The sequence below is a fragment of the Lissotriton helveticus genome, chromosome 3_1 (genome assembly GCF_964261635.1).
Source record: "Lissotriton helveticus chromosome 3_1, aLisHel1.1, whole genome shotgun sequence".
Taxonomy (NCBI): domain Eukaryota; kingdom Metazoa; phylum Chordata; class Amphibia; order Caudata; family Salamandridae; genus Lissotriton; species Lissotriton helveticus.
In genome coordinates, this window is record NC_136061.1 from 1,852,826,179 (window position 1) to 1,852,852,029 (window position 25,851).

Below are 25,851 nucleotides of genomic sequence, written 5' to 3' on the forward strand. Positions count from 1 at the left end.
TAAGTTGTCCTCCACACCCATGGCCCTCATGGATTGCCACAATTTCCCCCGATTGACACAGTCAAAGGCGAAGGAAAGATCCATGAAGGCCATGTAGATCGTACCTTGGTGGGCAATTGTGTACTTCCCCAGGATCAAGTATAAATTAAGACATTGGGCTAACATAGAATGCCCTGGGCGAAACCCATATTGGATGTCAGCAACAATCGCATTCTCTTCTGCCTAGGAGGGTAATCTTTTCAGAATTATCCCATCTACAACCTTGACCACGGAATCAAGAAGAGAGATCAGTCTATAGCACAAAGTGCTATTACGATCGCCCTTCTTGAAAACCGGTACAATGGTTGAGGTGCCCCAGGACTCCGGGCAACCGGCCCTGACCGCCGCATTGAGCATGGCCACCAGGACCGGAGCCCAAAAAAGAGGTTTTGATTTAAAAAGGTCAGGGGGAATACCATCCGGGCCTGGAGCCTTATTGCACGATAGCCCTAAGATACTCATCTCCACCTCTTTCTGTTCAAGCATTACAGGAACAAGAGTATTAGCCCTAGCTTGGGGTTGTTGGGAAATAGAGGACGATCAATAATGCCCCAAAACCTAGAGCTACTTGCTAGGGTACTGGGCTCCAATAGTTCTCTCCAGGTTTCCTCCTTCAATTCACCCTTCCTGAGGGCCAATGCTCACTTATATATGAGACGGTGGGCACTGATCAAAGATTGACCCCTCGGGGTCGTTTTTAAGTCTTTCTTTAAGAGTCTCACAGCCTTAGAACATGAAGCGTCAAACCAACTGGGTTCAGAAGGCAGTGTTCTATGAGAAGGGGCACTTAACAGTGTCCCTACCTTATAGATGATACCATCAAAGGCATTAAGAACACCCCCGGGTCGAGTGCCCGGAGACACACCGGATGCTATCTCAGATGTGCATACAACTTCCATCTCGCCATAGAATAGGTCCGGGGAAACCTGAGACCACTTTAGGTGGTGCCTTCCTTCCGTGGTTCTCATCTTGCCTGGCACTAACACCCTAGCTAGACTTGTCAACAGCCCCCCGCCCAAATGTGCACAGATGGGGTTATGATCGCTATTATGCACTGTCCATAATTGTAAACCCTCGTAGGTCGCTCTGTAAACCAGCTGAGATTAAAATATGATCAATGAAAGAGCCCTTGTACCGACCTTTAAACGGGGGTACAGACGGTTTGCTAAGCGAAGCAGAAAAGGCCATTGACGGAAGCAGATCAAATACATTAAGCAAATTATTAAGGGCATCCCCCTGAGCAGAATGCTCAAAGGGAAAGCCCTGCATCCTTGCACACCCCAGCTCTCTCATACAAATAGTTTCCAGATCACCACAAGGGTGAGTGTTAAAGTACCCCGTAACCATAAGGCTGTTAGCAACAGGACCACAGGACTGCCTTATAAAGCTGCTCAGCTGAACTATCTTGCACTCCCCCTGAGTGGACATGACATTATACAAATGAATGATTTCCAGGCTATCCTTTCCTCTTTTAAGGATAATGGCATGAAGATCTTTATTATCACAGGGGAGTTGCTGGATCTTGCAAGTCACAGCCAACGCTATAAATATGGCCAGACCACCACTAGCTCTTCCATGCACTGACGGGGATGCCGGAACAAAAAAGGCTTTATATCCCTCCAAAAACAGGTTACAGTCTACCAGCCAAGTCTCCTAGAGTCAAATCACAGAAAACTGCCTGATAAACTGCACCCACAGAGATTCCTGGAATTTCCCTGCCAAACCTGCAATGTTCCATGACAGGACATTGTAAGTATCTAAACTGAGCTGCTTTTCTTGGTGTGCAGCCGGAGGGGTCACCTGCTGCAGGGGACTAAGTAACCCAGACTGTTCCATACCGCAGGACAGAGCATCCAGTGTGGTTGGGCGGGGAGACTCCTGCTGTTGAGATAGGTCTCTTACTGCCTCAGAATTCGTATGCAGTCAATCACACTCATCCAGCCTTGAGAGAGCTAAAAATCTATTTGAAAGCTCTAGCCGGGTAGCCAGCTGGTACCCCACTGGACGCAACACGCCCCCAAGCGACTGAGAATCACCCGCCCCCAACACCTCAGAGGGTCTTCGAAACCGCCTGTTGTCCAACAAGTTTGGGTTCAAACGACTTCTGGGGTTGGCCTTATAGCAAAAAACCCAGGGGGAGAGCCTTTATACCATACTCACTGTAAGTGGAATTAAGATCAACATCCCGGAAAATTCTATCCACAAGGAAGCTACTATTAAAGTTCACAATGATGCAGTCACCCCCTTCAGGTTTCTTCGAGCTCCCTATCCACCCCACAGGGCGCACTATGATGATATTACGTTCCACCATTGGGCCCACGGAGGTATTACTTGATAACCAATAAGTTACCTTGTTTTTAAGTTGGGGAGAAATTCTCCTTGGACCCTTGGGAAAGTGGTGGAACGTTTGCCAAGATTACTACCAGGGGCGTGGATTGGGGCGGGAGGTCAATAACTGCTAGATTCTAGGGGTCGGAAATGAAGGATCCATGAGGGTCAGCCAAAGTTCTTCCTAATCTCTGGGGAGCCTGTCCCTGCAAAATTGTGGGTGGGTCCCCACTAGATGCCGGTCTCACACTTATACTGCTAACCAGCCAACCTATGTCATTAGCAGCCACGTTTGCACTACAATGTTGGACACTACTGGGAGGCTGTAATTCTGCTATTTCCCCAGGTACAGAAAACGAACTTGGCGCCTTGTTAGTCATATTCAAATTCGAGGACACCAGTTTGGCAGAATGGGAGGATTCTAGAAGCTTATTTTGTTGTACTAGGATTTCCTCTATGCGATTTAATTTATCTAGAGTTGCATGCCTAAACAAGTTTTTTTACTTTTTTGATTTTTCAAAGTTTCTATTGAGGACTACTAATTGTTCTCTGGAACAAACGTTTAGTACAACCACATAATTGCGCAGGTACACTTTCCTTCCTTAGGATCTACTTTTGCTTAACAAACTTGCATTGTACATCCATCCTTGCTAGAATAGCAGTTGTTTTTTCACTCAGAGCTAGCAATGATCCTCCAGGTTGATGTAAAGGGTATACCTTGCGAGGTCCATTACTGACAACAGAAGCCTCTTTGTCCGCTCCCTAACCTCTTCTCTGCCTCAATGTAAATTCACCTATCAGTGGCTTGAGCTTGTCTTCAGAGTACTAGCTGAGCATGTTCATAGTATCACTGCTAAAGACTATAGAGCACTGAGGGTCCTTCCTCAGCGATACTGCAAAGTGATTTTGAAGGGCACTAATCCTACTGCTTTACCTCTCAGCTGACAGTCCATTTGGCACCATCTTCAAATACTTTCAGGCAAGATCATCACTGTAGCCAGGTGTAGTCAAACACTGGCATTCTAAAAATATAGAGGTCTGGACACTTTCATTCTCAAAGGGGATGGTTTGTGTGTGAATGTTATGCATGGAGCACTCCTGAGCATGGGCAATAAGCTTGAAGACAGAAGTCTGCAATGTGAATGATTTTCAAAGTTTGGAGAGCAGACTGCTTTCAATAAACAAGTAGTAGTTGGAAGTAGTCTGGGAGAATCTGTGGCGAAGCCAATGTCTTGAAGAGGATACAAGGGTCAAATGTACTTAAAATACTACCTGTGGCCCTCTTAATGTCGGTCATGAGAAGGGTCTCAGGTTCTTGTTATCATGGCCAGATGTGGTAGAGTCTACCTTTCTTACTTTTGGGAGGACTTCACAGGAGACCTTTATGTATTACATACAAACTGTGATCACTTTTACTAATTGGACAGGTGACAGTTAGGTGCCAAGAAGTGGCAGAGTAAGACAGATTCATGGCAGACGTCAGAGAGAGTAGGCGTTCTGTTCGGGTTCCGGATAGTAGCCCAGGAAATGTCTATCGTAGCATAAGCAGTGGAGTAACTCAAAATGGTGTTCCCCTTGCAGAATGTGAATAGGGATCCCTGTGTCTTGCATGTCTCACATATATTCACTGCCCTTAAGCTGAATGGAAGCCCCTTAGCTTTTGTGGGCCTCTTGAAGGGTCGGGGGCTCCTTGCTCAGCAGAGATGCAGGGGGCATGCGTTCCACCCAGGAGTATGCATCTTGTCCTCAAATCCTGCGAGAGGTCAAGTGCTACTCAAACAGATAATTCAGCTCCACCTCTTGTATCCAACAGAAACACATAACATACATGATCAATTCTCAATCGTCATGAAGCAACACTGGTATTACTTTTGCCTGCCATAGATAATTTGAAAACGTTTTTAAGTTATAGGAATATTTGATACTTAAATTGCTGTGTAGATTTACTCAACTGATGTTGCTTTCTGATACAAAACAAATGCAAAGTTATCCTTGTTTCTCCCACCCTATATGTTGCAGTACTGTCTATTAATTGCTACCCATGTAGAGACATGACCAAGCACTTTTTACATTACTGCTGGCAACCATACCTGATGCATTGAGGTGATCATTGCTGGATAATCTGACCTATGGTGCCCACTAATGTAACCTTGTGTTATATAGTTACACTTACATCTCTAGTAATATTAGTAGCTCAGTGGGATTTTAATTGAACAAAAGTAGATCTTATTACAGTAAAGGTTGGAGACTCATGCCCTATCAGATTAGTAATACTACGGCAAAGACTCTAGCTTCTGGGTGAGTCATACTTTTTAGGTCGAGCCTCAGGCATTGCTTTAGCAATGCTTGTTTGCCGAGATTATAGTAAGGCTTTCAAAAGTCTACCCAAACTGCGGATTAGGTACAGTGCATGTGAGCCAGGCGCGTGCACATCACCAGCCACATCGCACATCGCATACCATTTGTCTGAGCCTCGGCATCAGACTTCAAAGGAATCTGCCCCCCCCCCCATCAGACTTCAAAGGAAGCCGCTCCACCGCCCCTCCCGCCACGCAATGCCGCTCGCCCGCCCCCACCATGTAATGCCGAGAGCTTGTTCTCTTTCGGGCTGTGTAAAATAGTGCTCTTAAAGATATTAACTTAAACAATGGAAAATACAGAATTTAAAGAAACCAGCTTCTCCTCAAAAGGCCCTGAAGTCGTAGCCTGCCCCTTCCTTTCCAAACACCAAGAACCGGCCCTGCTTGTTTGACATGACCGGACTTTCCTGTTGCCTAACACCATGCGATTAACAGATCGTTCCGTGTAGGCCCAATCTTTGTTCCCTGACGTCCGCTCCAAGAACTGCTCATACCAGAGACAAAGCAAACGTCTCTGCCCAACTCTGGCAGTGCGCCGTGCTCGAGACAAGTGTCCTCACGAGGTAGTTAGGTTACAGTGAAGTAAAAAGGTAACAGTATGGCATCATTTGGAACACAACTAGCCACAAGTAAATTGTGAAATGGTAATTTTAATGATACCCACACACACAACCCCCCCACACACACACAAACACACACACCCACACCCCACATACACCCCTCACACACCCCCCACACACACACACACCCACACACACCACACACACACACACAGCCTCAGCCCTTGTTAATTCTGCTCTTGGGCCCTCCTTTCCCATTCACCTGGGAATACGAACGCACATAGGCTGCTTTGATTACTTGTATTAGTTTCACTGATAAAGAAAATCTGCTTCTTGTATTAGTGTTACATCTTTATATACCCACTCGCCCTCTGACTTTTCAAATATTTCACATCTCTTTGCTTTCGACTCTGTCTCTGTTTCTTTCTCTTTATTTCTTTCATTCTTTCTACCTCTTAATCCAAACACCGGGCAAGTAGGCGTCTTTGCCACCGCACCCCTCCCCCTCTAAATACAACCCTGCCCCAGATTTGCTGACAGATGGTCCCGGTGGTGTTGATTTAGGGGCACTCTCCTGACCCAGGCCGAGCGGGTTGTATGCTGTCTCCATGCCTATGTTTTCTTGCTCTCTCTTGCCTTTAACACAGGGACTTTCCCGCTGGGTTTTCCTGGCACCGCTGAGATCTGGCGGCACCTCCCCCATGTGAGCTTTCATTCTCTCTTTCACTTTCCATTTCCCCCCAAGCCTGCACGCCGCACCTCACCACTCACTCACAAAAAAATTATCACTTTTGTTTTTAACTAGGAAATAGTCTTGGCAGTTGCTGTTGCTGACGAGCCTCAGGCTTAGTTTTCATCAGCTTTTGTAAAGTGACTCGACTATTCGGCCACCTCTCTTTCTTATCCATGCACTTTGTCTTCTTATATCTTCTTCTTCCTCTCTTTGCTTCTTTCTCATCCGTGTCTAAAATTTCCCTCTTCTGTTCTTTCTGCTTCCGCTCTTACTTTCTCCTTTTCTCTTCTTCCTCCACTTTTCATAGCTACTTTTCTCGCCTTTTACTCTCCCTCAGCCCATGATCTTCTCCCTTCACCCTTGCTTCCTCTCAAATGTCTCTCTGCCTTCACCCTTCACCCTTCATCTCACACTTTCACTCTCGCCTTTTCTTTTCTCCCTCTTGTCTCCCTCTCTTCGTATGCTTCTCCCCCACACTCTGTTACTTTTTGTCTGGGTGCTTCTGCCCCCCCAACTCCCCACGTTGTGCGTTTTAATTTTTTTCTTCTGTTTGCCAAAACATTCATGTTTGTTCTCCCCTCCCATGGGCCCCTGCTGCTGCCTTCTCTCGGCGTTGCCTGGCACTCGCTTTCACCTACCTTGCTCTGGCTTATTGCCCCCAACCGTTTTTCTTTCCCCAAACCTTTTGCCCTATATGGCAACTGTCAAAACCAATATGCCTGTCTACACTCTGGATATAAGCAGCCCTCTCACTACTGTCTCTGCCGCCACTTAGTAACAGTAAAACCATGTTAATTAGCAAAGATAAAAAGCATATTTGCAGTTGTTGCCACTCATAACATAATTAAAATGCACAGATTGATAGAGAAGTACCCCACGCCATTTGTGCTCTTATTTTTTATTTTTCGTTTTCCCATTGATTGGATCCAAAAATAGAAAAAAGGCACTTGTGTAATTTGTTAGGCGCATGTTTTCTTGGTGTGCGCACCTACAAAATGACATGCAGGTCGCTCAAGTTTAAAAAAAAGAAAAAGATTTAAAGCCATGCTGCACAGTATTGGTGATTGCGCACTCACACATTGCTCACTCACAGCAACGTAGTCCACACACACTGCCCCCTCACACACACTGCCCCCTCACACATTGCGCACTCACACTACTTTAGACCACACACACTGCTCCCTCACACCCCGCACCCTCGCACACCTCGCACACTCACACACTCTCATTACACTGTACCCTCACACAATACCCCTCACACACTGCCCCCTCACACACTGCCCCCTCACACACTGCCCACTCACACACTGCCCCCTCACACAGACCACTCACACACTGCCCACTCACACACTGCCCCCTCACACAGACCACTCACACACTGCCCCCTCACACACTGCCCACTCACACACTGCCCCCTCACACACTGCCCCCTCACACATTGCACAGTCACACTACTTTAGGTCACACACCCTGCACCCTCACCACCCGCACCCTCACACACTTCGCACTCTCATTACACTGTGCCCTCACACACTGCCCCCTCACACACTGCCCCCTCACACACAGACCACTCACACACTTCCCCCTCACACACTCCCCCCTCAAACACTGCCCCCCTCACATTTCCCCCTCACACACTGCCCCCTCACACACTGCCCACTCACACAGACCACTCACACACTGCCCCCTCACACACTGCCCCCTCACACAGTAACAACTCACACACTGACCCCTCGCACACTGGGCACTCACACACTGCCCCCTCACACACTGCCCCCTCACACATTGCGCACTCACACTACTTTAGGCCACACACACCACCCTCACACCCCGCACCCTTACACACTCGCACCCTCACACACTCTCATTACACTGTGCCCTCACACACTGCCCCCTCACACACACTGCCCCCTCACACATTGCGCACTCATACTACTTTAGACCACACACACTGCTCCCTCACACCCCGCACCCTCGCACACCTCGCACACTCACACACTCTCATTACACTGTACCCTCACACAATACCCCCTCACACACTGCCCCCTCACACACTGCCCCCTCACACACTGCCCACTCACACACTGCCCCCTCACACAGACCACTCACACACTGCCCACTCATACACTGCCCCCTCACACACTGCCCCCTCACACACTGCCCACTCACACACTGCCCCCTCACACAGACCACTCACACACTGCCCACTCACACACTGCCCCCTTACACAGACCACTCACACACTGCCCCCTCACACACTGCCCACTCACACACTGCCCCCTCACACACTGCCCCCTCACACATTGCACAGTCACACTACTTTAGGTCACACACCCTGCACCCTCACCACCCGCACCCTCACACACTTCGCACTCTCATTACACTGTGCCCTCACACACTGCCCCCTCACACACTGCCCCCTCACACACAGTCCACTCACACACTTCCCCCTCACACACTCCCCCCTCAAACACTGCCCCCCTCACATTGCCCCCTCACACACTGCCCCCTCACACACTGCCCACTCACACAGACCACTCACACACTGCCCCCTCACACACTGCCCCCTCACACAGTAACAACTCACACACTGACCCCTCGCACACTGCGCACTCACACACTGCCCCCTCACACACTGCCCCCTCACACATTGCGCACTCACACTACTTTAGGCCACACACACCACCCTCACACCCCGCACCCTTACACACTCGCACCCACACACTCTCATTACACTGTGCCCTCACACACTGCCCCCTCACACACTGCCCGTTCACACACTGCCCGTTCACACACTGCCCCCTCACACACTGCCCCCTCACACACTGCCCATTCACACACTGCCCCCTCACATACTGCCCCCTCACACAGACCACTCACACACTGCCCCCTCAAACACTGCCCCTCACACATTGCCCCCTCACACACTGCCCCTCGAACACTGCCCCCTCACACAGACCACTCACACATTACCCCATCACACACTGCCCCCACACACACTGTCCCCACACACACAACCCCACACACACACAACCCCACACACACGCAAAGCCTCACACACACACAACCCCACAAATAAACACCCCCCCACACACACAACCCCCCCACACACACATAACCCCCCACACACACACAACCCCTCAACACACAACCCCTCCACACACACAACCCCTCCACACACACAACACCACACACACACAACCCCCCACACACAACCCCCTACACACAAACCCCCCACACACAACCCCTTCACACACACAACCCCTCCACACACACAACCCCTCCACACACACAACCCCTCCACACACACAACCCCTTCACACACATAACCCCCCACACAAACAACCCCACACACACAACTCCACACACAACCCCCCACACACAACCCCCCACACACAACCCCCACACCTCCCCCCACACACACAACCACACACACACACCCACACACACCACAAGCACACACACAACCACACTCAACCACACACACAACCCCACAACCACACTAACAATCCCAAACACAACATACACCCACAAACACACACACACAACCCCAAACACAACACACACACAACCACACACACAACCACACACACACAATCACACACACAAAAACACACACACACAACCACACACACACAACCACAACCACACACACAACCACAACCACACACACAACCATCTATCTATCTATCGCACTCACTCTACCTATCTCTCTATCTATCGCCCTCACTCTATCGTCCTCACTCTATCTATCTATTGCCCTCAGTCTGTCTATCTATCTATCTATCTATCTATCTATCTATCTATCTATCTATCTATCGCTCACTCTATCTATTTATCTATCTATCTATCTATCTATCTATCGGCCTCACTCTATCTATCTATCGCCCACACTCTATCTATCTATCGCCCTCCCTCTATCTATCGCCCTCTCTCTAGCTATCGCCCTCCCTCTATCTATCTATTGCACTCACTCTATCTATCGCATCACCACAGCATCACTCAGCACCACCACAGCATCACTCAGGGCACCACAACATCACTATGCGCTACCACAGCATCACTGAACGCCACAGCATCACTCGTTGCCACCACAACATCACTCAGCACCAGCTGTTTCAAGCTTTATTACAAATGTCACAAAAAAATGTTCATATTTCACTTCTGTTCTTGGATTTTCGTCACAATAAAATACACTGAACATAATCTTCACAAAAGTTATTTACAAACGTTTAAGCTATTGCCATTATAAATTACAATAACTTTTATTTAAGTATTAATTATTAAAAAACGCCATTGTTATTTGTAATATCAATACATCTAAGTCACGTAAATACAACACATATTGCATTACAAATGCTATAGGTGTCACATTTGCGAAAGTTATAACTATTGGCATTGTATATGACAAAGCTATTAATTTTGCTATTTTCAAAACCAACACATACATAAAAAATTTGACAATACCAATAGCTAAAACGTTCCTAATGCGAGACCTATTGCATTGCAAATGCTTGTTTCTTGTAGTGTCCCATGATGGTCTCCGACGTTAGAATCTAGTCACTGTTTGGCCACTAGCCCACTTTGTACTACTTTGCTCATTTATATTGGACCAATAAAAATAAATTAAAATGACCCTTGAGTAAAATTAGAATACAATACAGGATCGTTAAAGAAAATATTCTGTTTTCAAGTTCTTCTCTCACTGAGCAAGTTGTCTGATACTCTCAAAGTGTGCTTGGGGAGACCCCCCCACCCCCGCTCACGTCCTCAAAAGAATATTCCAGTAAAAAGGCGATCAGATCATGCGTTTAATAACACACTGTTCCAATACATTGGGTAAAAAGCCATTGGAGTTTACCAAGAGTCCTAGATTGGAGCTGATTAAATATACCAAAACCTGGGTGGTTTTTTTTTAATACCACTCAGAAACACTACTAGTCATACATTTTTGCAGAACAGGATAGTTTATTTTCACCCAAACCTGGCTCTGTATACATTCATCAAAATGCCAATTATTCAAAATGTATGCAAAACAATATTTGTTGCAAGAATACATTTTTGCTAAAGAAAATTATAATCACAACACATCACACAGGAATTCATAAAGTGCTCACAATTTTCCAGCCCGGTGCTTCAAAAAGAAAGAGCATAGCATTTTAAAAATAATAAGCTAACCTAATGCTAGGGAGAAGCATAAACAAGCCCCAGTCCATTTCACTCGTGCTTCCCTCCATTTCCATATTTTAGTAACCAATGGATACCTGAGTGCATATAAATATAGATAGAATGATAATGAAACAAACAGCCAAGCATAACCTGCAGACTTTCAAATGAGATCCTCAGATGCAGAAAGAAGAACCACAAACCGAGGAGGACCTGGCAACAGAAAGGAATTGCTGCTAAAAGCAATGCCAGAACCCACACTACATCAGCTATGAGGTATACAGTGCCAGCAAGTCCAGAGGCGGTCTGACGTGAGCAAACCGTAGTTCACAGACTATGCACGCCTTTGAAAAGGAACTGCCCAAAAAATGCCAGAATCTGACATATGTCAGTTTCAAATCATGTGACTGGACCGAGATTTCTCCATGGAATGGAATGTGTTCACGTTATGTAAATGTGGTAAAGGCCCAATCAAGGCCAGAGTCAAGAAAGCAACATTCTGAACGACGGTAAATAGTATGCATTGAGCTCAAAGGTGTTGCCAAGTTTAACGCTGAGGGCAGAGGAGCGTCACTGACCTGCTGGACTCTGATGCTGGTTCCGGTCGCGTGCAGCAGCTGAGACCGGCGAGCAGCTATAGAAGGACTGGTTCACAACTGAGGTGGGAGAAATAAAGGGAAGTCAGTTGATATCTTTCCCTAAACGCTTCCAAATGCAACGTGAACTTTGTTTAAAAGCGCGCACAGCAGCATAGTTTTCATATAGTAAATCTGAGCAGTTTTTACAAAGCAGCGGAACTGGTTACGATTAAAGGGTACACAGAGAGCATTTACTTCAACTGCAAAAAATATGGCTGCCGCATTGCAAGCTTTAAGCGAACACCAAACAACTGAAACTGGAACGCATTCAATATGCATCTCTGTATTTATTGGCCGAGTAGTATATGGATCTTAGTGCAAATGTTACTTACACCATGGGCACTAGTAATATATTGCAACTAGGGCAACTGGATTTATGCAATTCTGCAGCCACAGCTTTTTTTGCATAATTATGGTTTTGCCGCATTTGCCACATAATCCATCATCTGCCGCAAAATCTGCTGATTTTAACAAAAAATTGTTTCTAGCTCCGGCAGATCAAAAGTTACTTAACATGTGTTTGCACGCTGTGGATGGCCCTTCGCAAAGGCTAACTGTTCATCCTTCAGTTGCTTATTTCTATTTGTGGATGTTAAACTGGTACAAATGAGGTGAAATCTTTGCCCAGACACATGGCATTTACCATGTGTGAAAATAACAAAATAATGAAGTAATACTATCAAAAATGTGCATCACTATGCTGCGTAATTTGCCTTTTTTGACACATAATTTAGTCAACCCTGCAGCATAATTTGGTGCTTCCTGCATAATTCCAGTGGCCCTGATTATAGCTTTTAAAATCATCAGTATTTATGTGGATAAGTACATTTATCAATGTAGAATGTATTTTAATGCCACGCGTATGTTTATACATTTGTGATATACCTGCATGATGTGCCATGTTTTCATTAAAAAATGTACAATAATATTTTTGTTCACTCTTTGCAGGCTGACTTAGGTAATTGCAAGTGATTGTATTTATAGATGGATGTTCACTTTGCTTCACATACAGAGAACACATGAACCCTTCCTCATGGACATCAAAAACATTTTCCTTTGCATTCAGTAAACACTGTACTGCATCCAAAAAACAGACCATACTCGGTCTCATATACGGTTCTCATATACAGAAAGTAAATCCTCATTTTCATAAGGGTCACACTTGTCTCTACATACACTGAACCCAGCAGGGTTCCCACACACCACAGCAATTACACCCTTCTCACCAGAAATAATGAACACATGTTCCTCAAAACAGAAAATAAATTCTGCTTCCCGTATATGCTAGCAAAAGACACACAGTTGATGGACGGAATGCAGAACACATCAAAACATTCACCCCCAGTCAAGAGATCAGGGTTAAATCCATCATTCTGTTGCTCACCATGCCACCCCAGTTTAGACCTGGTCATATGCAAATAAGGCTTGACCCAGTGCCTCATGGGATCAGTCCAGCTCCAACTGCCAAGCCAGGTCCTCCTTGGACCAGAAACAAGCATTCTAGTACCGAGTGTTGTTAAATGTTCTGCTTGTGTTGTGCCACGCATTCAACCCATAAAACACACAGAAACCACAAAAGTGTATACTTAGAAAGTGTATACTTAGAAAGAATCCCCATAGTCTGGGCAGGACGCACTGAGCCTGGAGGCTTAGTGGAAGGAATGCCTCCACCACACCACCCCGTAACAGAGGACATTCTGCCCTTGGGTTGTCTGCTAGATTTTAGGGGCGTGGAAGCCATTGGTGTGGCAGGTGCTGTGGTACCGGGGCGAGAAGGCCCTTGAACCCACTAATCCACCAATTTTACTGTAGTCCCCCCACACCCTCCCCAAACGTCAGTCCTTGGTTTCACTAGGGCACTTGGCAGCATTCCAACACCACTCCTGGATTCATCACTTCACCCACAACCCTGAGGATGTTACCATACCGCCAAGCTTTAAATTAGGTCCTAAGAAATCAGACAGTCTAATATTTACTGCAGTACCTGTTTGAATCCAGGCAGGAAAACAATGCACATCTGTAATTCTGTAATATTTACATTTGGCCTCCCAGCCTTTGAAGAACACATCAAGGGCACATCTCCCTAAAGGTTCCATTTTGGGATTTGTAAAGAAAGTGGCACACCCCGAGCAACTAAAAAAAAAGGTTGAGATTTGGAGAGCTGTCTTCTAAGTTGTACTTTCAAAAGAATAAAGGACTGTCAAAGGGGACAGAATGAAACACATTTGCAGAGTATTGTTTTTTATTGTAATTACATTTATATAGTGCTTCGTGCTCCTGATGATTCTCCGAAGGGCTGTAGGCGCAGTCCAAGGCATTCTGAGGGTTTGGGCCTTCGGCTCGAGTGGACCAAGGAACATTGACTAAACTAAGATCACACAGAGTGTCCTCAAAAAAGCCTTACCTAGCAACGCATTTCTCTCTGTCAAACTCCAGGCTTAAACACGAAGGCACATTCCTGACCAATGTAATTTGACTTTGTTCATTCATAGCTTTAGGTAGAGTGCTTTGAGGAATTTGGACTTCTGGATGAGCATGTATATTTGTTTGTAGGCCAAGCTTCCAGACGAATGTAAGTGAACACAAAGATGGGCCCATTCTGGTAATTCAAACCGAAATAGAAGGACGAACTGTGGAGCCAGTGAGCTGAATGGGAGTCGTTCAATTAGCATAAAGCCATCGTCTGATGTCTGGGAGAAGTTCAAAGGCATAGGGAGAGCGGGACCTAGTGGTAGAACTTATCACTGGGGTATTGTGTGAAAAATGCAAATGTAGCACAGGGGTTATAAAGCTAATCAGTGAGTTCTTAAACCATGGTGGACTCTAACAGCCACTCTTGAGGGCCGCTTCTGTGAATCTGTGACGGCAGTGTTGAAAGGAGGATCACGGAGTGGTGAAGGGTGTATGCAGGTTGGAATCTTGGAATGACCCAGTCTCTAAGGATGATGCACTGACAATCAACGCTTTGCAGACTTCTCTGAAGATCAACCAAACCACACCATGAATAGGTAGCGAAACGCAATGCATCCAACTGAGAGCTGTCTACAGCACACTTCAAGACACCACTTTGTTGACACACTCAATAGTGCTGAATAACTAGGACCTTAGGGGCACTAAAGGTTTTAGTTGAGCAAATGAAAGCTACAGCAGGATCACGGTTGTGCAGCTTGTACACATGCCCAATTTAGAGTTGTTATACCAAAGCCCTATGTATATAGTATTTTCTCACTGGCTGCGAAGCGATCTGTGTTGTGTTGCAGTGGCATTTACTACAAATGGAAGTGTAAGTACTTCTATACTGGCCTGTCCCCCTCTGTGGATGGCGTATATGATATTCATAGGGAATCAATATAGTAATTTTTTTTTAAAAACAAGGAAAACCCAGAATGTCAACAAAGAACCCTAGATTATTTGAACGTATGCATATATAACGGTTCACTGTGGGCTCACTTGCTGTAATCAAATCACTTCACTGTTCATGAATTTGCCCAGTACACTCTCAATGAAGTATACGGACGATAGCTACAAAACCAGCCATACAATTATAGCAGAATGCTTATCAGTACTTATTCACTGCTAGTAAGATTTCACCAAACAAATCTGTTTAAAAACAGCATGCACCCGAAGGCCAATGAAATTGGACCTTGGAAATCCACACGCACGAGCTATGTGGAATCCAAGGTCCATTTTCAAAACACCGGGATTAGGACTCTGGGCTGCGCGACACTGCTGTGCAGTGTACGCAGAGCCCGAGCCCTAATGAAGAATCTGACTGTACTTAATTTAACAGTGTTTCGACCTCATAAAACATTTTCAGGGTCATCATCAGTACTGTGAAGAGTGTGAGCAACTCAGTACTGCTGATGAAAACCGATGACAAACAATATGGAATATTAGATTTAGGGTGCAGCTGGCAATGAACTGAATCACGGCTAAGATAAGGACGTACTGTGGCCCAATGGGTCCTGGAGAAACTGGAAAAAAATAATTAATGTTTCATTATTAATTTAAGGAAGTGGCGACAGTGAAAGTAGTGGATCAAGCGAGTGGCAGACAATTTTTACGGGGCTTCGAACCAGCTAACTTGGATATGAACTAAAAGGCAGTCTTGAAAAATTATGTATGCGTGTGGACACATGAGCATATTTGGCACACAGTACATGAGGCGGTCTTCAGAACGCTCTTTTGCATTATTATATATTTTTATTTGTTCTCTGTTTTTCAAATGTCTAAATTCAGAAACATTTGTGTTGGTGTTTTGCACAAGGTACCACCTGAGTAAGAATAGTCCACTGTTCATAGAAATCAGTGGCCAGTCCTCGTAAAGATAGATGTGCTTGGATATATTTGTGTCTCTGTCCGTATGGCCCCTATTATGGTGACTAAAGTTTAACTGAACAAGTAAAATGCTATTTGTGTGTGGAGTGAGTGAGGGGAAGGGGAGGAATGGGAACAAGGAGAGAGTCAAAGAGAGCTTGTCTGTCTGGGATCAGCCCAACGATGCTAAAATGGGCTTGAAGGCCTCGTTTTCTGTCTCTAGTCTCTGGCTTCTCGGATGAGATAAACCATTTTAGAGTGGATTTTCAATGAAAGATAAACATGTTCTAAATTGGCCGCAACATAATTTGTTCAAAAGATGGTTGTGTTTTTCATTTCCTCCTTTTCCATGTTACCTTATTTATATTTTTGTTTATTGCAATAATTGAGTTTTAAGCATAATAAAATAATTGTAATCGATCCGCAGGTATTAAAGTTGCCTAAATATACTTACAGGTAATAACAGTTGCATAACGCCCATTGGCTAAAAGGGGTATGAAGTCCCCCACCACCCCTCCTCCCCGGCAGTGTGTCTTAGCCCGCACTGCTCAGCTTCGGGGATGCACACACAGTTCTTTCCCTGCGTTGAGGTAGGTAGCACCGGAGTTGGCAATCTCAGCCTCATCCACGTATTTCCTCAAAAGATCGTTTACTGTTTAACGAGGCTTTGTGTTTTTTCCCTGTATCCCATGCACCTGCGGTGCCCACTCTGTCTACTCCTTTCATTTGTAAGGTGAGTCACTCAGTGCCCGGGGATAGATTATCCTGCATTCAAGTAGCTCACTCAGCCCTCACATAGCTCACCCTTCACTTTCACTGCTCACCCTATAGTCAAACGGGCACATCGCTCACCCTGCATTTAGACCACCTACCTTGAATTCACAAGGGCACTCCGAACAGTCACTCATACAGCTCACCCTTCACTCACAACGCTGATCCTGTCCTCGGGGGCAAATTGGTCACCCTGCACTCACTGCTCTCATCCAGCACTCACACTGACACACCACTCACCCAGCACTTGCATGGCCCTCCACTCACCTGTCATCCATACAGCTCACCCTTCACGCTCACTGCACACCCTGCACAGGCATAAGTGTCTGCCAAAACACACATGGGCACACTGCTCACCTTGCACTCAAATGGGCGCACTGCTGATAATACCCCCTGCAAAGATGTGTCAGGGTAACTCTTTTTTTTGCCAGTTCTTCAATAACAGCCTCACACATTCCTGCCCGGAAGTGGATCACTTATGCTACATATATGAGAGCTGCTCAATGTGGCTTGCTAACAGCAATGATTTCATTGTTATTTAGCGTAGATCAGATGTCTCAGTGTAATTAGGGGTAGCGAGTTTACCTACTCATTAGCACACATTTCATCTCAGGAGGCAGGGAAGTTATTTTAGGAGCTGAGCCTGTGACTTCCCAGTCACACACACAACGTATCATGTGGTAACCCACTACACCTAATATTGTGAAACCTGTACATAAGGGCAGCCTCAAACATAAATAATATGCAATATCGTACTGGGCAGACTAAAATGGTAGCATCCCTCAACAGCGGGTCAGGGGTATTTTCCTGGCTTGCACTTGTAATTATCTCACAAGCAAGTTGCACTGGCACAGAAGGAAACAGTCAATTGACAAAAGGGTTGTTGTCTTTAAGAAACTTTGTAAAAACCCAACTAATCTTTTTGGATTAAAATCTGCAGAAATTGCTTTTAAATTATCAAAGCATGCAATCTACTTTTCAAAGATCATGGTCAGTAGCCTATGAACAATATCAAACCAACAAAAACGTTCGTTCATAGTGTATATGTTTAAACTGAACAACGTGTAACTTCTTTTTCTCATAGTGGCTATGAGGATAACTCCACCACCATTGATGGATGCTTGCGCCGCCCCATAAACGGAAGTGTTAGCCCCCCGACGTCTGGGTTTACTTGCGCCCTTGGGTGTTAACCTTCAGTAGAGCTAGCCTAATACATAGTGAAACAACACATCAGTTGAGAATGGTGCTTCTAGTCGAAAGCACGCAATAACATTATTTTCCTCTCGGACCGGTATAGGGTCATGCTTGATGTGCCTGTGCTGTAACTATCAGGACATGTCCAGGTTCCCTCCCATCCTTCATGTCGCGAGCCTGCCGCACAGCTTGTCTGCACCGCTCCGTCGGCCCGCCGCGCCTGCAGTGTTGTCCCCTGCGTCTGAGCATGCCAGCCTCATTGTACGTTGGATTAGCGGAATTAAACTTGATGCCTTGATGAGACCCGCGTCCCCGAGGGGGGACACTCGGCGCTGCTCATTAAACGGAGCTGTCTCCCTGAGCGCGGGTAATGAACGACGGCTCGGGAGCCATTTGTCTTCCAGAAAAACAAGGCAGGCAGAGGTCCTCGAACGGAAGTGTTCGCCGCCCACCTACAGCAGGAGGGAGGGGCGGAAGGAAGGGCGCGCGAGCCTTAAACTGACGCCAGAGATCACTTTAACAACACTGAAGCCTTGCTCTGGAATCCTCTTTCCTCAACGACAGGGCACGGCCTGTAGAGTGGTGAGGCTGGGCCTACCACGTGTATGTATATGCACTGAATAACTACACCAACACTTGCTTGCACTCAGCCGGAAAGACCCCGAGCGGTCTTCCGCTTGTTTATTTATACCGAGGGGCGAGCCCGCCCCAAGGTTGCGTGTGCGTGCGTGCGTGTAAGGATACAATGTATGTGAGAGCCCGGATGGCTCTCTACATCCCTCCTTTATTTTAGTCTCTTTCTGCAGGCACATTCATAGTCTCTTACTCATGGAGACGAACAAGCAAAGTCCAACAACCGTTGACTCGGCCTAGGATTGGGCCGCAGGTTGTAGCGACGATCCTGGGTCCGAGGTAGTTCGACAACCCCAGCCGGGGTTGTCCTCGGACCCTCGCTCGCATCCTCGACCCTTGGCTGACTCCTCCCGGCCGCAGGGCCTGGTGACACTGGCCTTGGTGGGGTGGCCATTCGCGGCAGAGTAGGAGTTGGATCAGAACAATTATCAAAGTCCATGTTTTCTTGGTCTCCATGTTCCATTCCCTCGGTCCGTTGACGCACATTGACATTGTCCAGTACCTTCTTGAAACATGAGGCATTCCTCGTCACGGTTTGGCCATTCCTCCTAGCTGTAATCATAGTCCCTTGCACTCGCTCCACTGTCCACACTTCTGGCTCAAAAGGAGTCCGAAACTTCCACCCAGGATGGCGATCCTTGACAACGACAGTGTCCCCCTGCCGGAGGGCTGGTTCTTTGGCATGCCGATGTGCGCTTGCTTTGATGTTGGTGGCCTGTCGCCGGGCCTGTATGGCCTCAGCGTCCCTTTCTCCCGGCACCCACGTGTTGACAGTGGGAATGCCATCCCTTGGAGCTCGCTTGAACAGAACATGAGAGGGAGCACACTTTGTCGTTGAGTGGGGTGTCTGCCGATAGGCTCCAAGGAAGTCGTCCAGGGCGGCCTCCGGGTCTTCGCCATTATCCACCGCAATCCGCAGCGCTCTGTTTAATGTCCGCATCAACCTCTCGACTTCCCCGTTGGCTTGAGGCCACAGGGGTGTGATTTTCCGATGTTTGATCCGGAGAGCCTCCAAGTAAGCCTGAAACTCTCTCCCTTGAAAGGGGGGCCCATTATCGGACTTGATTTCTTCAGGAAGCCCCATCGTAGCAAACACTCGGTTTAGGACTTTCTTGACCTGCGGGAACGCAGTGGATGCGATGACTTCCACAACTGGGAATTTGGAAAAAGAGTCTACCAACACTAGCATGTGCCGCCCGTCTGGAAAACTGCCAAAGTCTATGCTGAGTTGAGCCCACGGGGCCTGGGGCGCTTCTTCCGTGAGCACGGGCGCTGGGGCAGGGTCTCCGCCCGTGATCGTGCATGCGTGGCAGGCCTGTATCATGGCTTCCACCTGGCTGTCCATCGCGGGAAACCACACCTTGCTCCTCAGGCGGGCCTTGGTCTTTGCCATCCCTTGGTGTCCCACGTGAGCCAGGCTCAGGGCTCGTTGCTGGAGGCTTTCGGGCATGACGATGAGGTGCCCACGCAGCACCACCCCCTCATCTCCGACGCTAAGTTCACTCCGTATCTGCCACAGCTGCTGCCTGGCATGACGCACCTCCGGCCGGAGGCACGAAGCGCCATCAAGGAAATGGGCCCAACGATTTCCTTCGAGTGCCTCCCTAACCTTCGCCAGGGTCTCGTCCGTCGCAGTGGCGTCGCTAATTTCCTGGAGCGACATGTTCTCGGGGCACGCCGCTAGGGTGACCATGTGCACTATCTCCTCCACTTCATCTCCTTCAGCATCGAGGGCCGGTGGGGGTGTGACATCCGGATGACGCGACAAGTAGTCGGCAGGGTTGTGTGCTCCTGGCCTGAACACCACCTTGAACCGGTAACCCTGCAGCTGGACAGCCCACCTCTCGATGCGTGGGGGAGCAAGCCGGGATGTCCCCGCAAAGAGGGGCAACAGGGGTTTATGGTCTGTGACCACCGTGAAGTCCTGTCCACAGAGATAGAGGTGAAAGTGCTGGCATGCCCACTTGATGGCCAGCGCCTCCCTTTCAATTTGGGCATACCTGGTCTCCGTGTCGGACAGGGCCTTGCTGGCATAGGCGACAGGCTTCCACTCTTCCGGCCCATACTCCTGCAGCAGCACGGCTCCCAATCCCACTGGGCTGGCATCGACTATCAACTCGGTCCGTCTCCGTGGCTGGAAGTAGGCCATGACGGTATTGTCAAGCAGACTGGCCTTGACGGCCTGGAACGCCTTGTGTGCAGCAGCAGTCCAGTCCCATTTCTGATCAGCACGGGTGAGGGCACGGAGAGGCTCCGCTAAGTCGGCCAGGTTCGGGATAAACCGGCCACAGTACGTGGCCATGCCCAGAAAACTGCGGACTTCTGTTTGACTTCTAGGCGTGCTGGCCGCTTTGATGGCTTCGGCCTTCTTAGGGTCGACTTTAAGGCCTTCCCTCGTAAAGATATATCCAAAGAAGTCCACTGACTCCTGATAGAAGGCACATTTAGCGCGGTGGAGGGTGAGGCCGCTATCGGCGAGTCTCTGCAGAGTCGCCCTCAAGTTGGCGTGATGCTCCTCTAGGGTCGTTGAGTAAACTAGGATGTCATCACTCAGGTTGATCACCCCTTTTAGTCCGGAGAGCACCTCGCGAATGGCGTTCTGGAAGACCTCGGCGGCCGACGAGACGCCAAAACTGAGCCGAGTGTAGCGACGCAGCCCCACGTGCGTCGAAAACGTGGTGATGTACCTGCTAGCCGGCTCTAGCTCCAGCTGGTGATATCCGGAGTTGAGGTCTAATTTGGAAAACCATTTCGCCCCGTTGAGGTCAGCTATAATATCGTCCATAGTGGGGGTGATGTGTCGTTCGCGCTTGACAGCGGTGTTGGGGAGCCTCATGTCCACGCACAGACGTATGGCTCCCGGCTGCTTCGGTTTTGGGGCAACCACCAGGGGCGAGACCCAGGGTGTCGGGCCCGACACTTTCTCGATCACTCCCAACTCCTCAAGCTTGCGAAGCTCTTCCTCAACTTGGGGCCTGAGGTTAAACGGTACTCGCCGGTGTCTGAGAGCGACAGGTTTCACCGTCGCATCAATGTGTAGCTTAAACTTTTTACCCTTGAGCTTGCCGAGGCCTTTGAACAGTTCTGGGAAGTCCTTTAACATGAAGTCAGCGTGAGCCTGGTGTACTTGGTTGGCGAAAAACACCAGTCCCAGATCCTCTGCTGTGTGGCAGCTCAGGAGGGTGCCTTTCTTGCCCTCGGTGATGTGGAATCTGGTCACAGTCGAATATTCTCCGTTGACTACTGTGGTTTGAATCACTCCACGAAGAGGCATGGGCTCTGTCCCGCCATAGGTGTAGATGCGTGCCGCGGACGGTGCTAGCGTCGGCTTTGGGGACATGCGCTCATACTGGTCCGAGTCCATGACGTTCACGGACGCCCCGGTGTCTATCAGCGCGTTGACACTCGTCCCGTCCACTGAGACGGAACACATTGGAGGCGGTCGCCTTTTCGTGGATGCCCTGCTCACGTAGGAGATGACATACACCTCATCGTCTTCGTCGTCCTCATATCTGGGCCGGCGGTCTTGAGCCTCCGTGTCGGGAGGGGGTCTCTCCTGGTCAAGAGACAGCTGTCGGACTCGTTGGGTCACTGTTCTGGCGCGCGGGCCTGCTGCCCGGAACTTCCCTCCCCGGCAGACAGCAGCGAAGTGATTCATGCGCCCACACTTGAGGCACGTCTTGCCTTTGGCACCACACGTGGCCGTGGAAGGATGGTCCACACCACAGTACCCGCACTGGCTGTCCCTTGGCGGGCCACCCCGCAGCCTTGCTGGCGGGAATCTTCTTTGGATCACCTCCACTCGCTCTTCCTTGATGGCCGGGGCCCTTGCCCCAGACGGGGCGATCACCGGGGTGCGCAGCGCGACCTCCATCTCCTCCGCCCGGGCATCCGACAACTCGTGCGACCTTGCCAGGATGAGGATCTCGTCTAAGGTGATCCCCGGCTGTCGGAGGATCAGCTTTCTCAGCAACTTAGATTTGCAGCCGACGATGATCTGGTCCCTGATTTCGTCGCGAGGGTTGATGAAGGGACACGTGCTCGCGAGCCGTCGGAGTCGAGTGTAGTACATGTCGACTGACTCGGAGTCCAGCTGCCATGCGCGCTTGAATTTGAATTTTTCAAAATCATTGTTCAACTGAGGGTCAAAGTGCGCGTTGAGGGCCGCGACTGCGGCGTCATAGTTGTCCTCGGCTCCAGTGTTCGGGAGCGATTCAAATAAGTCATAGATCTCTTGACCCCCATAGAGAATGAGGAGCGACCTCTTCACCGTACCGTCGGTTTCTCTTGTGCCCCTGAAGTACAGATTGAGGCGTCCGACCCATGCTCTCCAGCGGACGGCCGCCGTTGCCGGGTCTGCTGATTCGCTGAATGGCGGTATGGGTGCTACGCCGGCGTGCTGATGCGCATGGGGCGCGGGTGCGTGAGGACCTGCAGGGGCGCCTGCTCCGGCCTGTGCTTGAGCCTGTGGTTGAGCGGCGGGCGCAGCTGGCTGCTGCTGGGGGGGCTGGCCAGCCCCGTCTTGGACCGCTCCTGGAGCGCCGTTGTTCATGGCGAGGCGTCACTCTGGCCTTGCTGGTGCTTTCCGGGATGGCGGCGGCGTGAGGCGCAGGGCAGGGGCGCAGGCCACGCAGCGTTTCGAGGCGCCTTAGGGCGTGACGCGGGAAGAGTCAGCAGTGGCGATGGATAGGACCCCAGGGACCAGCTGTGGCGGCAAGGACAATGATGCACGGCCTTGTGGGAGCCAATGTGAATGGAGATGCCTTGTTGCATGTGCCAATGCTTGTTGCCTTTTTCCTTATTTGATTTTTGTTTTTTTTTTTGAGCGTGTGGACACCTTCAAATGTTCCCATTAATTGACTCACAGTCCGTGAGAACGTCCCTTCGCCCCACGAGGGCAGGAGCACAGCAGGAGGGGCCTGGCGTCGTGCCTAGCGCGCGCCTCTGCAAGGGCGCCTCATGCGCGGCAGCTCCGAAGAGCGAGGGCGGGCCCAGGGCGGGTCGTCACGTGGCGCTCGCCGGGCCTGCAGTCAGCAGGCGCGCCTCCTCCGCGGTGGCAGGCGGAGTGCGGAAGGCAGGGGCCGCGCAAGCGGGGCAGATGAGCACTCACCCGCAGGACCTTCACCCAGCCGCACGTCAGCTTCCGCCGGTCCCGAGTCCCGCCAGCCGAAGGCGCACCCTCACGGGAGACGCGTGGGCGGGTCTCAGGCGCACGGGGCCAGAGCAGCACAGCGGCAGGCACCGCCGCGCGAGGCAGACACACGCGGGTCCAGGTACACCGGCCTCGTCGCCAATGTAGAGTGGTGAGGCTGGGCCTACCACGTGTATGTATATGCACTGAATAACTACACCAACACTTGCTTGCACTCAGCCGGAAAGACCCCGAGCGGTCTTCCGCTTGTTTATTTATACCGAGGGGCGAGCCCGCCCCAAGGTTGCGTGTGCGTGCGTGCGTGTAAGGATACAATGTATGTGAGAGCCCGGATGGCTCTCTACACGGCCCAAGGAAGGAATTAAATAATCTCACATATTCTTTATTTCAGGGATCCTGACATGCCCCCAGGTGGCCTGGGTAAGGAAATTATAGACTAACAGTGACACCCTCAGGTAATTATGTTGTTTCTTTGGTGGACAGTATTATTTGCCAAGAACATTTTTCCATTAAAAAGTAGTTTGGGCCCAGGGCACAAGTCCAAAACAAGCATTTGCAATGCAATAGGTCTCGCATTAGGAAAGTTCGAGCTATTGGTATTGTAATGACAATTTTTTTATTTATTTGTTGGTTTTGAAAATAGCGAAATTAATAGCTTTGTCATTTACAATGCCAATAGTTATAACTTTCGCAAATGTGACACCTATAGCATTTGTAATGCGTTGTATTTACGTGACTTAGATGTATTGATATTACAAATAACAATAGCTATTAATTTTTTTAATCATTAATACTTAAATAAAAGTTATTGTAATTTATAATGGCAATGGCTTAAACTTTTGTAAATAACTTTTGTGAAGATTATATTCAGTGTATTTTATTGTGACGAAAATCCAAGAACAGAAGTGAAATATTAACACCTTTTTGTGACATTTGTAATAAAGCTTGAAACATTGAGAGAACATATTTGAACCAGTTGTTGTTGAATGGTTGCACAGATTGATGCAGTGGTGGCGCTGAGTGATGTTGTGGTGGCGAAGAGTGATGCTGTGGCGTTCCGTGATGCTGTGGTAGCGCATAGTGATGTTGTGGTGCCCCTGAGTGATGCTGTGGTGGTGCTGAGTGATGCTGTTGTGATGCGATAGATAGAGTGAGGGCGATAGATAGATAGAGGGAGGGCGATAGATAGAGGGAGGGCGATAGATAGAGGGAGGGCAATAGATAGATAGATAGATAGATGGATAGATAGATAGAGGGAGGGCGATAGATAGATAGATAGATAGAGTGAGGGAGATAGAGTGAGGGCGATAGATAGAGTGAGGGTGATAGATAGAGTGAGGGCAATAGATAGATAGAATGAGGGCGATAGATGGATAAAGTGAGGGTAATAGAGTGAGGGCGATAAATAGTGTAAGGGCGATAGAGTGAGTGCAATAGATAGATAGAGTAAGGGTGATAGAAAGATAGAGTGAGGGTGATAGATAGATAGAGTGAGGGCGATAAGTAGACCGATAGGTAGAGTGAGGGCGATAGATAGATAGATTGATAGAGTGAGGGGCGATAGATAGATAGAGTGAGGGCGATAGATAGAGTGAGGGCGATAGAGTGAGGGCGATAGATAGATTGATAGAGTGAGGAGCGATAGAGTGAGGGCGATAGATAGATAGAGTGAGGGCGATAGATAGAAAGATAGAGTGAGGGCGATAGATAGATAGATAGATAGAGTGAGGGAGATAGATAGATAGATAGAGTGAGGGCGATAGATAGATAGATAAATAGATAGATAGATAGATAGATAGATAGACAGATAGATAGAGTGAGGGCGATCGATAGATAGATAGCTAGAATGATGGCAATAGATAGAGTGAGTGCGATAGATAGACAGATAGATAGAGTGAGGGCGATAGATAGATAGACAGATAGATAGAGTGAGGGCGATAGATAGAGTAAGGGCGATAGA

General features: G+C 48.5%; 1 protein-coding gene across 2 annotated transcripts in view; it reads right to left on the reverse strand.

Annotated features, from left to right (window-relative positions):
* Positions 1-25,851, reverse strand: part of TSPAN4 (tetraspanin 4) — a 2,988,612-nt gene that overhangs the window by 2,291,196 nt on the left and 671,565 nt on the right. For both annotated transcript variants that reach the window (XM_078682789.1, XM_078682790.1), the window contains one exon: positions 11,765-11,842. The gene's annotated coding sequence lies outside the window, so the exon portion shown is untranslated. The remainder of the gene's footprint in view (positions 1-11,764; positions 11,843-25,851) is intronic.